This window comes from Corvus kubaryi, unplaced genomic scaffold, assembly GCF_017639235.1.
Source record: "Corvus kubaryi isolate FWS band 111438036 unplaced genomic scaffold, C.kubaryi_AGA036_p1.0 129, whole genome shotgun sequence".
NCBI lineage: Eukaryota > Metazoa > Chordata > Aves > Passeriformes > Corvidae > Corvus > Corvus kubaryi.
In genome coordinates, this window is record NW_024580664.1 from 2,460,620 (window position 1) to 2,476,796 (window position 16,177).

Below are 16,177 nucleotides of genomic sequence, written 5' to 3' on the forward strand. Positions count from 1 at the left end.
TACCACAGAGCAGGAAGAGCCATAGTAGAAATGACAATTTGCAATTCTTACATGTTTCAAGTCTACAGAGAATTTAAGCATATTCTGAATTTTGAATTAGTCCCACTGAAGTATTTCTTAATAATTTTAATTAGTTACGGTTAAAGTACATGACACTAAATGTCCTTATGACCTAATGATATCTGCAGTATGAGTCTACACTAATGAACATATCCTTATGCATAACTTTCTTTTAAAATTATACTAACCACTACAAAACTGTGGAGTATGTAATCAATAGATTTTGTTCATTTCTGTCTCTTCCACAAATTATTAGAGGTAAAGGGCAGGTCAATCCAATTGTAACAAAGTATTTTGTTCCATTATGGGGTGTGTGAATTAGGTGATCAGGCCAAAAGTGACCAGCTTAATTCACCATGATGTATCAGCAAAACTGAACAGCTGCCTTGGGGTATTAGTGCCTCAGAGCTTTAATTTTTGATCACTACATATAAGTAATCATGTCAGAAATACACTTTTGATTTAGTTATAGAATTTAGAGTAACAGAAATATATGTACCTCCTAAACCTGTCCTAGAGTCGAGTATTAGTTTAAGGGCTAGTTCCTTTAAATGGTACCAGAGTAGAAAACCTGTGAATGCAAAAATGAGTATACAGTTGCATTCAGAAATTTTGGGCTAGTATTCAGTGCTCATTATATGAACTCAGACACTCAGGAATAAATGCCTTTCCTTAACTACAGCACAAAATACCCCAGAATTCCAAATGACCTTTCCTTCCCTCCCTCCTCCCCCAGTTTGCAAGATCTAAGTACTCCCATGACAAAGTCACTTCAAAAAAAGTATGTCAAAGCACATTTGAAATGGCCAGTTCATGAGGTATATATCTACCTGAGTGGAATTTCCAGAAATACTTACTTGGAAAAATGCTGACTCTACTGTGGCTGTGTTTAGACTCATTCTGAGGCTAGTTTTTGTGTGCCTATTCAGGCAAATTAGTCAAGTAGCAGAACAGTTCACAAAAGAGAGAATAAGAACACAGAAAATTTTGAACTTAGAAATGTGACTAGTCATAAAAATGTGTAAGTTTCTTTTAACCAGTCCTGGAACAAAAATATACTATATGAGGCATACATCCAATCAAAGCTCTTTAAAACAGCTTAGATGCTGAATTTCAAGAATTTGTGAACAATATATACACTAAAACTTACTCAGAGAAATTTTCTAATGAATACATTTGAGAAAATGATAACATATTCATGACAAAATCACATGCAGAAACAGAGCTAAAACTAATTAAATCAATTATTTCCCAGAAATTATTTGAAACTTCTAGTTTTACCAATATCAGATAACAAGCTTATGAAGTAAGAGTAAAAATGCTTTAAAGCAAGAACAGTATCAGTCCCTTCCAATTTAGCATATTCTGTGATTCTGAGACAGTAGCCAACATTCACGCCCTTACTCATGATTATATTATTTACATATGATTTTAGCTATGACAGAATACAATCAGTCATTTTTACTTAGTTGCTTAATTTTATTAAAATTGTTTCTGAAAGAGCTCAGTATTGTTACAACTGCTGGAAGCATGCTAGATGACTTACAGTACAAACAGAAGAAAATTATGCCAATGAGTTTATTGTAAGAATGTTTTTACTTTAGCTTTCTGGCAACTTCTTATCAAAAAACCCCAAAGAGATTGATTATTTGCATATAATCAATAAGTAATATATATTTGGATAAACATAGGGTCACAGACTTCTATGCAAACAGATAATGAAACAACAAAAGAAAAACCTCATTTGTTCAATTCGATACTGTGCATAAAAATTACTTCCAACTCTTAAAACTGTTAATTTAGCATGAAGCCTTAAATCATAACACAAACCCAAGTGGATATCCTCCATCAACCCAACAGTATGGCTTTAGACCTACAGTCAATGAAGTGATCTGCAGAGCTCACTTAACCTCCACTAAAACAATTTCTTACTGCTGGGTAGTTGCTAGAAACACAAAAAGAAATCCGAGTGAGAAAAGCAGCCTTCAAACTGGAGATATGCTAATATTTCCCTAATCAATAACAAATTACTAACGTGATGGCGCTTTGAGAAGGAGCTTCACATTTCCCCAGAAGAAATCTATTTAAGAGGTGCTCCACAGGAAGGAGGAAAGTTGTTTGGAAAGTCAGGACTGCAGTTTGAACTTTGGGGATAATGGCCCACAATAGGGCTTTTGAATGGTTTCTATCTCTAACCAAGAATCTGCCAGGAGAAGACCACTCTCCCTCAAGTCTAAAAATCACAAACAGTTGCAAAGTGGAACAGCTGAATTAGTAACTAAGTAAAATAAAACAGATTTATTTGAGTAACTTTTACTTTACTGCCTGCAATTTTAAAATTCACATTTGTATTTCAAGTAGATGACTTTGAGAATGGCCTGACAGACATAGTAATGCAGGAAGAATAGGAGACATGATATCGAGTATCTCATACAGATGGAACCTTTTTGAATGAAAAGGTAAAGAGAGACAGGGCAGTGCAATGCACTGCAAAGATGATGATTTATTAATGCACTAAATTATTAAAATGGATGTTAGTTGTGAAAAGTGTAAACCAATTATTTCTCTAAATTCAGGGTTGTTCTGTAATTCATTCTCATGATTCAGCAATGGACATAAACAATAACATGAAAAGCTGCCAGTAGGTTACTTCTTCTCATTCCCTCCTCCTTCTCCAAGAGAAGACAGAAAGATAATATGAAGGTCAATGAGTCTATAAAGAAATGGTTTCAGAGAAAAACTAGTCTTTGCTCACTAGCAGCAAAACTGTGATTCCCTCTTGATGCTTTGTTACAGTCTATCTTACTTTCTTCTGCAGTGTTTTGTTTCTTGTTGCTACTGATTCCCTTTTTTCAGTATTGTTCTGATATGCCGAGGATACAAACTCTACGGAAGGACAAAGGGGTTCACATCCTATTTTTGCTTACTCTTTTCCCCTTTCTTATTCGCCTGGGCGTTTGCAATTCAGGCTATCTTCATGATTCCTTGCATAAAAGGAGAAAGACGTTGCATCAGTCTTCTGTTCTTCTGAAAGTTCAGTTGCTGTGCAGCTGAGCTCTCTCCTGGCCTCTTTCTGCTGTTTTATGACCATATGTAATGTCTTCTCACTTAGAAAGAAAAAAAAAAAAAAAAAGGCATGAGGAGGTTAGCAGTGATATTGGGTACTCCATTTCTCATCAAGTTTTAGACATGCAATATGTAAAAGGTAAGCTGGCAGTGAAGCAACACTAATTCAGATCCTCTGGGGACCTCAACTTTAGTATTGATAAATCACCTTTATGGAAATGCATCTACTTGGAGGGCCAAATCAGAGTACAGTAGCAGATAATGCAAACCTGCATGTTTGGTCCTAATCCAGAAGGTCCTATTTGCACTGGTTAGCATCAGCTACAGAAGATTTGGAAGACCTCTTGGCCTCACAAGCTTATGCTACCAGTATTAGTAAATTCAGTAAACAAAAGTCAAACTTAATAAACCAGCACAGGCAGAAAATCTTGATAATGTGAGGTGGCCACCTAAGCATCTACAGATTGAAAACTAAATAGGCAGCTATTCCAGTGCCCTCATCTAAACATATTGACCAATTCATTACTAGTAGATAGACTATAAATAACAAAGTAGGCTACTTGCTTTCTAGTAAATTAATTTAGTGTTTGCTATTTCTTCTTTAGAATACTCACATTCTGCAAGACATTTATCTTTTACAATAACAATGAGATACCATTTTTACTCTGGGGGCTAGCATAGTTCTTACATCAGAAGTGAATATTAAAAACCATCAGCTACTTAAAGTGAAATGTAAGACTAAGAAATGGTCTATAGAGGATATTGTGATTGACATATGCAGGTGGTTGGTAGAGACCTTAATGAAACAACAGATCAAGTCCTGGATGCTAAAATTATAAATTATGACATCAATTCCCACAAAAAACCACACACCCATAAAAGCTGTGACATTAAAAAGCAAAATACCTTGTCTGGTGGCTTCACTTTTTGATAGCTCTCTGTTTCATTTATAGTAAGCTCTCCTGCAGGTCCAGAGAGGTGCTTTCCCTTCCAGGGGTGCTCTTTCTCTTGATCACCATTTTGAATGTTTTCTGTAATACCTGCCCTCCCCTCATGATACAGGAGATTGTTCTTTGGTGCTGTTCAATAACATGGTAGGCTCTGCAAATGCAAAAAACTTCACAATCTATTCCAAATCATTTAGGAAGAAGCAGATGTATCAGCCTACCACAGAGATTCTTTTGCTTTGCAAACTTAGAAGGGCATGGCTTAGTGTTTGGTCCCATCACTCCTTGTTGCTGTGACCAACATCTGAATGATGCCTGGAACGCTTGGAATAATCAAGATGAGAAGATCTTCCAAGATGTAAGAGCCAGTGCATCTCCTGCTTGGTTGTGGGTTTCAGAAGAAACAGCTTATATAGTAATTACTGACATGTAAATAGGTCTATTGGTCAAAAGGAACCAACACCACTTAGAAATACTGATAATATAGGTTGCAGAACCCACCTAAGCAATCAGATTTAATTCATTAATTCTCAAGAGGTAAGCATTTGCCTCCTCCTGGCTCAGGAACAACCTTTGCTGAAAACCATCCAGATGCAAGAAGAGTCATATCCTCCTGGAACTACTACCATAGCGCAGGAGAGGGAACTGGGTCAGAGTCCAAACAAAAGCTGAAATCTGGGACTACAGCTTCGTATTTTCCTGGTGTTTTTCTCTAAGCTCTTCTGGGAAAACAGTCCTTTTTGTGCAGTAGGGAAAAAAAGAATTATAGTTCTCATAAAAACAAACGCAGGCTGCTGCAAATCTAATTCAACCATTGCACCCAAGAGTAAAAGATCAGTGATCTGGATTTGATTAGGTGCTGTATATATATATATTCAAATTATTTTTTAAAATTCCTGTAGAATGGGACTTGTGACTGTTGCCAGGGCATTTTTTATGGTACGCGCAAAACCGGATTCCTTGGCTAGGTTGCTCAGAAGTTGCCTTTATCTCATAATAAAATTGCAGTAAGACTGCATGAAAGAGAATGAGGTATAAGCTGGTCTTTTCCTTCCATCTCAGGCACCAGGTTCTGCCAGTGCTCCAACAGAAGGGCTTGCATCGATTTATAAAGCAAGGCAAGAGAAGCAAAGCAGCAACTGACTGAACAAGACTAAATCACAACTTGCCTTTGAATCAATGACCAATGCCCATTAGCAAGCCTGAAGCCTGCAGAGAAAAGCTGCTCATTCCAGCAAGGATAGTTCTGTTTATGGCTAAACTGCTCAGTGGAATGGAGCCAGGGAGTGAACCCAGGCACCATGCTGCTGATCATACATGTTAATTAACTGATAGCCTTCACCCTGGGATGGCAAATTAGCACTCTCTGTGGCACAGTTCTCAGGACAGACTCCTCCAGGGACCATTCTCACTAGTTCAGACCTGTTCTTTTGGAGGTAAGAATGAGATTTTTGCTGAATAGATACCAGTCAGCTCGTGCCACTTAATTTCAGAACTCACCAACAGTCCCTAACCATGTTCAGCTTGCAATCTAACTCAGCCTCTCTATCACGACCCTCAAAAAATCCTTCTTTAAATAGTTTCTAACTTTAACAGAACCTACCTTATCCTAAGTCCATCAGCAGAGAATGGCCTTGATAGCTTTCTAAAACCTACACACTGTTTCGTCATACACAGGACTTTACTTCTTTTCTTAAATCCTTAAAAAACTCATATGCTCTGCTAGTTTGTCAGTGTTCTTACTGCAGTTGGAAACAGAAAAGAAGAAAATTCAAGTTTTGAAGTTGTAAATACTACATAACAAAAAGTGTCAATCAGAGGATTTCCACAAACCAGCGAGCAGCATGAAAGCTGCAGAAATATCAAACAGTACTACATTTCTTGGAGTCTGTATCAGTTTTAACATTTAGGAATTCTCCACAACTATGGGATATATGCCCTTTTCCTGAGCAGAACTATTTCCTTCAGAGATAAGATAAGTTGCTTTCAAATCTTTTTAGGTGAAACTTCCTGCCTTCTCAATTACCCCTGAAATCCAAACTTCACCTCAAAAAGCATAGACTCTGACTCCTCTGGCTGTTGCCTGCTTCTGTTAATGGGTGAGAACATATCTTTGCTCAATTTATATGAGGTATTTGATGTAGTAGGAACAAGAAGCTACTGGATCACTTCAAGAATGATCAGAAACGTTCTAAAATTCTTCCTGCTCCACCCTCCAAATCAGCCCAGATGATCACCACACCACTCAGATTTGGTGACTCATAAAAGTCAGAAGTTTTCTGGCATATTACTCAACATGCAGTTACTGCTATGATGCGAACATTGCTCTCATCCCCAACCACTGCAGAAGAGATCACTATCCAGACGTAAAGAAGATTTTCCAACAGAACAGAGCTCAGTGACATGGAATCTGGATATTAGCACAATTTTATTCCCCACCATACAGTCACCGTTGAACAGTAGAGGTCAAAAGCACAATTTCAGAATAAACCAACAGTTAGGATGTGATAATTAGTCATGGGAGGTATCTATTTCCTTCCACTGACCTTGGAGAATGCCTACAAAGTAGCAAGGATAATTAACTAATATGCTTATATCAAAGAATAAAATTACCAAATAACCTATCTACACTTTTGTGAATTTAAATATTACAATAACTAACAAATGTATTTCTTTGTTAATAATAAGTACAACATTTCATCCAACATAACTTATTTTCTTGTATTTGCAACTGAAAAAGAACTAAATGGCATGAGTGTGATATTTTGTGGAAAGCCTCAGCTTTCTGCCAGCCTGCACAGTCTGATCAACTCAATTTTCAGAAACCTATGAAAGTTTGAAATTAATTTAGAGAAATAGAGATAAACCAAGCCAAACAATAACAAAATCACCAAGCTTCATATTCAACTCAGTTAAAAGAGCTAGATTGTCATACACGAATGACAAGCCAGAGTGAGATATCCTAGAAGTGATTCTTGAGTAGAAACACTTAAAATGTTCCTGTATCCTATATCCTAAAGAGTTTCTTCAAAGGTAAGCTGCTACAGTTATGCAGTAGTGATCCTCAGCAAAAGGGTCTCTTTTATACTCAGATTTTGACAAAAAGGATAAAGAAAAACAGAAGGTTGCATGGAGATGTTATAGCAACCTTCCAGTACCTGAACGGGCCTACAGGGAAGCCGGAGCATGACTCTAAAACAGGAATAAGGAGTAACGGGTACAAAGTGAAAGAGAGGGAATTTAGGTTAGATACTAGGAAGAAATTCTTTACTGTGAGAGTGGTGAGACCCTGGAGCAGGTTACCCAGGGAGGTTGTGGATGTCCCAACCCTGGCCATGTTCAAGGAAGGTTAGATAAGCCCTTGAGCAGCTTGGTCTAGTGGGAAGTGTCCCTGCCCATGGCAGCAGGGGTTGGAACTAGATGATCTTTAAGGTTCATTCCAACCCCTTAACATTCTGTGATTCTATGATATAAGCAAGTAGACTACTACATCCAAATCTCTGAACACGCCGAACGATCTAAACAATCTCAAATTCCAATAAGAAAATACTGATATATTGGAAACTACATAAAGAGCGATTCTGGACTATTTTAACAACTGAAGGAAGAAAAGGAGTCATTAGGCTCATGCCACTGTCATGTTGCATTCAGCTACCCCTATGCTTCTGGTGAGGCCCAGAGCATGTCCGCTCTGGTGTCCATGGCATCATGGAGGCCTCCAGACACTGCCATGGGAAAGCCAAAGCCCTGCACAACAACCCTGGGGCCATGTCTGACCCCAACCCTCACACTGGGCCTGATCCTGACAGCCACCGTGGGCCGATATCCCAGTGCAGCCTGCTCCCTTCCCCAGGGAGATACCCGATCTCTGGGGCTGCCCCAGTCCCCCCCAGATGCCCTGTTCCTGGCTGGGGTGGTGGGACAGGGCTGGCCTGCCAGGCCCTGCCCTGCTGCCCTGGGGAGCCCAGTCTTGTGGGACCCTGTCACTTCTGGATCCTTCCTACATCTTGTTGTTCTTCTGTCTATTCTCAAAATCCATTCCTTTCCAGCACCAATGGTAAAACATTGCTTTAAGTGTTCTGCAAAGTGACTCTCTCAAACAGACGATGGAGCTCTGTGACATGTGTTACACATCCGCTTAGTTCAGCTTGGAAATACTATAGTTTTAAATAGCAGCGCTCGAGACTTCCGTCAGTGTCTTACAGAGAAGTTGAGTCATTTCTGGCTCAGGCACTGCCAGCAAGAGGGAAGAGGCTGCGAGCAGAAGGGTGCTTTGCCCCTGCACCGCCCCACCTGCCAGGCACAGCTGACTGCTGAAACACTGTGGCACAGTCAGTGCAGTGCCAGGCTCCCCCTGTGCTATCCCTGATCCACCAGGAGACAAAGATTCCCAGTGGAAGCAAGCCACAGGCTGGGACATACATAAGCACCAAGGGAACAGCTGCCCAGGTGTGTGGCCTCAGCATGTGCTGATGTACCCAGGTAGCACAGCTACTGACAACATACGCCTGTGGTACCGTGAGTTTCAACAGCTATTCCCTCAGGTAAAATCTGAGATGGAACAATTCATTTGTAAAGGATAAACCAGCTTCCATGGGGTAAACCAGGATGCATGAGACCTCTGAAATCCCACCTTCACGCAGCAGTGCAGGCAAACAGAGCCACCCTGTTGATGCAGGACAGCTGGAAGACTGTGTAGATAACACGGTGATCCCTCTTCCGAGGAGTTTGCAGTTAAAGTAGTAATGTCTACAGAATGAACAATGGAAAAAGTAGCAGACTTTAATTTACAGCTGATGTCAAAACTAGAAAGCAATCCAAAAACCTGGGTATTATAGAATGTGAGAGCACTGAAAAGTAGAGCAAAATTGTTGGAAACAAGATAATAATGGATGATATATAACAGCAAATGCCTAGATTATTCTCATTCATACTTTGTATCAACTCTTAAAGAAATTTTTCAAAATTATGTATAGTAATAAAGCAAAACACAGTAATAAGGGCAGGCTGCCAAATAGTACTTACAACACAAATGAGAGTAGTATGCTGGAGTACACATTAAAATTTAAACCTTTCATCTGCTGCTTGTATGACAGTATTGTGAGAAAGACAGAAATGGAAAACTTTTGTCCCTAATTAAAACTCCCCATTGAGATGCAAGTCATTAGAATTTCATACAAAGGGTTCTTACAGCAAGACAGTAATGAAGATGGGTTTTGGTATAACTAAGACAAAAGGGACAGGGAGTTAAAGATAGACATTTGTCATTGCAGATAACAGGATATTTTTAAGCTGGTTTAATGCATGTATATACTTTATGATACCAGGCTAAAAATCATGCTGAGGGCACAAATTCTCCTGCCTTTTCCAGAATACTAGGATACAATGCGATGAGCAGAAAAATAAAGGAAAAAGCAGAAAAGAATCTTCATCTTTTTCAAGCACCTCTTCAGTGGTAGTGGGTATATGCCAAAAGGATACCTGGGTCCTTCTGAATGTGTGCTTTAGTGCCTAGACACATTTTCTAAGCACTGTTTAATTTACTAATATAGACATAGCTATGGAATTCATTGCTCTAAAGTCACAACTAATTTGGTAATAAGTCAGAGAGGTTATGTCTGTTTGCTTATTATTGCAGCAAGTACAAATCCACCAGGAATTATAGACACTTACACAGAATTAAACAGGTAGTATCTTGGGTGGTACACACGGAAATGAATGCAATAACAGCTTTGCAAAACGTGTGTGAAATCAGAATTCTAATCAAAACCATTCTTCAAAGTTTTCTTTCTCTACTAGTTTCCAAAATTGTCTTGGTGTGTCAAGAACCACCAGGACAATCTGTAATCTGCCAGGCTAGTCTGTGACATTTTATGTGTTCTCTTGAGAAAAAACATACCATAAAAGGTTACTCTAGAAATAAGGCTCACAATGACAAACAGTATTTAGGACATAACAGAAATATTCTTTTGAAATACCAAGATAAAAGAAGTATACTTTCAGGCTTCTGAGTTCAAGGTCAATTCTGGCAATGCAAGTTATGAACCATATGAAAAAGCTTTTTATGACAAAATGACTGACCCCTGTGTTTTTTATTTTGAGCAGTAAGACAAGTTTGAAATGTCCAAATGTTGGCAGAAGATTATTTTGTTTTCATATAACTATGTAATTTTTGTAGATCACGAATAATAGAATTCTCGAAGTATGTACTCTTCCTTTGTTTAAGGTAGGGCTTGTGGGCAGAACTGAAGCGTGGGAGTGTTGTAGCAGCACTAGTATTGTTGCAATTGTACTGCTTAGAAACAAAAGTTAAAAATAATGCTCCTTGCTAATTCCTCGCACTCACAAATGCCTTCGTATTGGTTACAATGATAGTTCCTGCTTATGTCAAGCAACGGTAGTCAAAAGAATTGAAAAGCAAACTTCTAGTGGTTGTTAACTCATAAGATTCTGGGTTTTAATCATAAAGACTGAGTAGGTTTTTTGTAGTTCAAAGGCATGTCTGCTCCAACTTCACTAAGAAACTCTGGCAGAAATAAATTTTGCAAATACCCACATTTCCGCACTCAGTACTAGCTACTGAGTGCTTAATTGCATTTGAGTACAAAGAGAATTAATTTCTTTCCATAGATACATTTCTGTATTGCAATATCTAGTTCTAGTTGGTCTTATGTTTTTCTAGAGTAACAGAGGTCACATGGGTATTTCAACACATGAATCACAATCCATTTCACGTTTGATCTTCTATTTACCTGGAATTTTTAGGCAAGCTTCCTAGAGCTTAGAAGGCATTTACATCACACCTTTGCAATACTTCTGATATGGAGGGTTGGCTATGGCAAGATGAAAGAATGAGTATGAGCTTTAGAAAAAGTGTACCACTTTTTTTTTGATTATAGAAAGATATAGCTTTCTATGTCTGTCAGCCAAAAAACTGTTTTTTAAAACATGCCACAGCACTTTTCAGACTGGTTTACTCTTTTTGATGAATGTTTTTTGGATGTTGCAATCTTTTGAGACCCTTATATACAGAGAAATACCTCTACTTCTAGTCTTGTTCAATGACTGAAGTAGATCTCCATTCTACACCTACCATGAAAAGAAGTAAGATTATTCTGGTAAAGTGGTGCACCAATCCAGTTCCCCACATAGGTTGTTTGGCATGGCGTTAGATGAAAATAGCTGATGAGTAGATGCTCTGCACCTTTATATTTAATAGAAAATACACAGCCTGATTTTGCAAGCTTTCTTAACAGTGAGCTAAAGAAAAAGAAAATAGATACCAGATAAATTGTAATTATCAGTAGTACATGATATAAGCTCGCATTTCTGGCCTGATGGGAGTCTGTGCTGCGTTGTGGACCTCTGTAATCTGACAATAATTTCTAGTGTCTCAGCAGGGCTACTGTCAATAGGCTTGTATTTGCTGCATATGAGCCTGCATGTCCACCAGAAACAAGACCACATATAGTGAATGAGTTTAAAAAACATTATCCTAATTGGTTTTCTGGTGTGCAAACTGGAAATTTATCATATTTGTTATGCTTTATTTTCTATATTATTCTCTGTAATATTCCAAAACTCATTCATTAGCATATTAGGAAAATGCAAACACAGCTGAAAAAAACTGAGTCCTGTAGTTTGTTTGCAGAACCATTTGGAGTAGTTACCTAGCATTAATAACATGAAGCATGTTTGCAAAAATAGCCAACTGTGTAACACCAGAAATGGCAAAAAAAAAAGACAGAAAACCTTTTCAGACTCTTTCTTTTTTATAGAAAATCTTACACTTTTTGTAGCACCAGCAACCCACTCTAAATCTTCTCAAAAGGGCAGGATTTGTAGTAATGAAAAACACCTTTTACTAGACCAGATTGACACATCTGGGAGATACAGGTGTTTGGGCAATAAGGCCTTCAGGTCTCAAATAGCAATTGCAGCCTTTAAAGAAGAATACAAGTTGAGAATATACAAGCTGCATGCCTGAAGTTGCATATCTCAGGCCATCTGAGAGATAAGGGTGATAAATATAAACTGATTTTAATAAAAATACGAGTGACTGCACCAGGCCATAGCAGAGCTCTGTGTTTAAATCAACATCCTCTTAAGCAATGGCTTATACAAAAAGAAAGTTTCCCTGGTTGCTCATGTTCCATTCATGTTGTCACATTCTACCTTAGATGATAAAAAATTTTTAAATGTAATAAATTTACTAATTAAAATTCTACTTAGATTGATGATACTTCACACAAAAAATGTAATTAAAAGTTCACTGTGATTACAGTGCAAGTTTAAAAATTCATGGCATTTTTGAGGGCTGCAATAAAACACAGCTCTAGCAGTTTAGATAAATACTAGTAGTAAGATAAATACTAAATACTTAGCAATGGAATTACACATTATTAAAGTCTCATATCTTGGTCTTATTTGACCACAGGTACTTTATCCTTAAAGAAATATAGTATTAGTGCTAACATCCAAAATATAACTAAATGTTTGGATTGTGACATACTCAGAGTGTTAAGAAAACTATCAATTCAAAAAAAAAAAAAAAAAAAAAAAGAGCACGGAGTTGCTGTGCACAAACATTCTCAATCCCTGTTAGAAGAGCACCAGACCCACCTAGTGGAATTTTCCTTTATTACAGTGACTCCAAAATGCCATCTTGTAAGTAATACCGCAATATATGCCTCTTGGTGGGGAAGCTGATATGGATTATTGTCACTGAATCACGCAAGTTAGGGCTGGGGAGATTCCTGCTGGGTTTCTTCCTGTCATGCATGACTATTATGCTGGTTTTCACCTACTTTAAATTTATGAAAAAATGATGTTTACACTGCTCATTTAGAGAGACAGTATTTTCTAATTTTTTATATGTCATGAACGTTTTTTTTCCTCTAACTAAATTTAATGTGTATTTTTTGTGTAATCTTATTTTTTAAGCAATTGAATACATTACTCTGACAACTATCTGGCTTTAAACTTCAAACCTATAAAGTTCTGTCACATTCCTTCTGTAGTCCATAGCAGTATTGGAAACAGTATTAAATTCTGTTACTGATATCTTTTAAACTCTCTGGTGAAATTCTTCTTTCTTCTCTCAACTCCCTGAAGCACATACTAGTATCTTTCTTGTATATGTGCAAAACTGTACTAAGATCATGCACAGAAATATCAAGGACACTTAAAAATATGTTTAGATAACATGCTTTTCTAAAACTGTAAGACCATATTCAAACTATTTTGTATTTTAAATTAATCTCAGGAATATGGGCAGGAGTTGGTGATTCTGCATGTATGACTCCTCTGTTTTCAGCACATAGGAAAGCATAATCAGATTTCATTGATTCTTTGCCATATAAATACTTATTTACTAACAGAACACAAGAAAAATGTTTATAAAGTTTTCTAGGCCTCAAATGTAAAGCAGATTTATTAGTTGAACCAGCAAGACATGCAGAGTTGTAGTTTCTCAAGTGCTCGGTTTGACTGCTGAACATAGAATTAGTATTTACTATCTTGCTATGAAGTTTACAAATTATCATCATATATAAAATTTATCCTTAGGAAGTGCAAATTGGTTCAAATCTTTAGGCACAGCTGTAAAGAGCACAGCCCTTATAAAATCAGGTCTGTGCTATTTGAATGGGATTTATCTTGCCTGAATAAAAAGCACAAGTCCTGGAAAAATCTTAGGAATTTAAAAAGGAAATTGGAAAATCTGTTTTATATGGGATTATTATGGACTTTTTCAGAAAACTGACATGGTAGAAAAATGAGCTTATTTACTTTACATATTCTTTCTATTCATAACTAAGAGCATGGATTTAAAAAGACATGGTAGAAGTTGTTCTCTTTTGTGATACAAATGCCCTAGAAGTATGAGAGACATAGTTGCAGGACTGAAAAAAGCCAGACATATGATACATGATGTTCCTAAGGAGTAGGCAGCATTTAGCAGTCTGGTACATCCAGTGGCTGTTAATGATAAAACGTGTTGGTATACGATGGTGTGCTACAATTACTTTCTCAGAACATACTGAGACTTTCCAGTACGTTTCCTCAATTAAGAAACAGGTTTCCAGGGGAAACAGGTTTCATCTCAGGAGTTTTGATACTGGGTCTTTATTTTAATTATTATTTTTCCTGAATATCACAATTTTAAGTCAATAATTTCTACTGTATTTTCTCAAGTACAAAGCCAAGTAGACATTCAGAGCTATATTCATCTTATGGCATATAAATTGTCCACAATAGAGATCTCAGTACTCACGCAAAGGTCTCTTTAATTAACAGGGAAAAATAGGCACCTTTAAGGTATGACTCATTTGATATAATTTAAGCATTTGCTGCTTTAGGACTAGATGAATCACGTCAGAGAAACGGCTGCATATCTTCAATGATTATAGTGAGAAGCTAGACATGTATCTCCTATGACTGAATTGTACATATGAATTTCACTGATATAGTCAGAAACTGAAATTTTATCCTTTCATAGATACTTCTTTTGCTAAAGTAGAATACAATTTAGCATGTTCAATACAGGTCAAAGAAAATACTAATGATTTCATTCCAATTGTCTGCAATTTCAAGTGATCACCTAGGTACATGAAATAAATTTTCAAGATTTTTTTTAATATTTAGATATTTAAAAATGATATCGAATTTCAAATGCAATTTAACTTTTAAAATATTTTTAATGAATTTCAAAATTTTATTTTCATAATTGTGATATAGTTATGAAAAAGCGTGTCTGTTTCTTAAGCCAATTTATTTTAGTAAAAATAAAATAATCTGGAAAGTTACCAGTATATCCATGATTGCATACTGTAGGACCAATCATCACAAGAAACTTAAAAATTAACACATGCATAGGAAAAACAAAGGGTTTTCCAATATTGCAATGTCTTGCTCTACTTCCACCTACTTAATGAGTGGAATATGTAAAATAAGTAATTAATATAATGGGCAGATGAAAGATGCAGTTATGAATTTTGCCCAGCTGTGCCCTTTATTTGGAATAATTTGGTAAAGTTGTACTGTAAACTCTTTTGAATTCGAAGCATTTTGGGAATGGCTGGTTAGAAGATGCACTATAAAATACCAATAATGTAACAGGGTTCTTCTGCTTATCCATAAGGACAGAAACTGATTAAGTTAAAGCTCTCTGAGAATATTGTTAGCCTTGCTTTTTACTGCTCGTGCTGTAATACCATATGAAGACTGGCAGAAGAGAAGTCTTAAAAAATAAGAGCCAGGGGAGGGAGACCATAAGCAAATGAAGCATAACACAAGAAGCAGATCAGGATAACTATACATTAAATTATATAACCCTGTTAAATGATTGTGAAACGCTTTTTTTTAAATATTGTTTTGTATACAGCTTTACACAACAACTGAACACCTCATGGTATCCTACCACCAGAGACACTTGAGTGCACCCATTTAAAACATTCCCAAGAGCCTCATGGCAAGCAATGCACTGAACAAGCATGCTGGGTTGTTGGAACCCCAGGTTCTGAGAGTTTCAGCCTTTCAGTGCTGAGAGGCAGTGATCCTCAGAAACACACTGTATTTGATCCAAAACCCTGGGAAAAGTTTCCTGAATTGTGTGCTAACACTGAGGTTGTTGCTGTGTAATTAAAGTTATGCCACTGGGTGAAATATGTAGAAATGTAGAAAATTGGGTTTAGAACATATAGGTAAGAATAGGTTACAACTGGAGGATTTTGGGTGTGGATTGATGTCCTCTTCCTTCTCCTTCTTCTTCACAAAACTGAATGTTCTGTCACTGGGTCAAAAGTTCCGCACTGCAGAACATGAAAAGTTAGTAATTGGGTTGTAAGTAAAAACATATCTCATTATTGGTTAATTTAGACTTTAAAAAGCTTGGAAAAGTGGAACTCATGGCCATTTTCCACGCTTCCAACAAAGAGACACAGTCTTTGCAGCTGTGTTACTGGTAAGATATAATAAACAACTAAGTCCGAACAAGAATACTCAATCTCCTGTGTCTCAAGTCAAATTCTGAGTAAAAAGAACTCGAGATGTAAAAAGTAAAAGAAGTAAAAGTAATACTGGATTACTAAAATATCAATAAGTTT

At 37.0% G+C, this 16,177-nt stretch overlaps 1 protein-coding gene and 1 long non-coding RNA gene across 10 annotated transcripts in view; both read right to left on the reverse strand.

Moving 5' to 3' along the window:
* Positions 1-16,177, reverse strand: part of ANKS1B (ankyrin repeat and sterile alpha motif domain containing 1B) — a 413,072-nt gene that overhangs the window by 126,345 nt on the left and 270,550 nt on the right. The gene's annotated exons all lie outside the window — the stretch shown is intronic.
* On the reverse strand, positions 1,519-14,668 carry LOC121663826. Its single transcript, XR_006015772.1, has 3 exons — positions 8,707-14,668; positions 4,033-4,227; positions 1,519-3,160 (listed from the first exon to the last, which is right to left on the reverse strand). It is a non-coding gene; the product is annotated as an uncharacterized LOC121663826 (long non-coding RNA).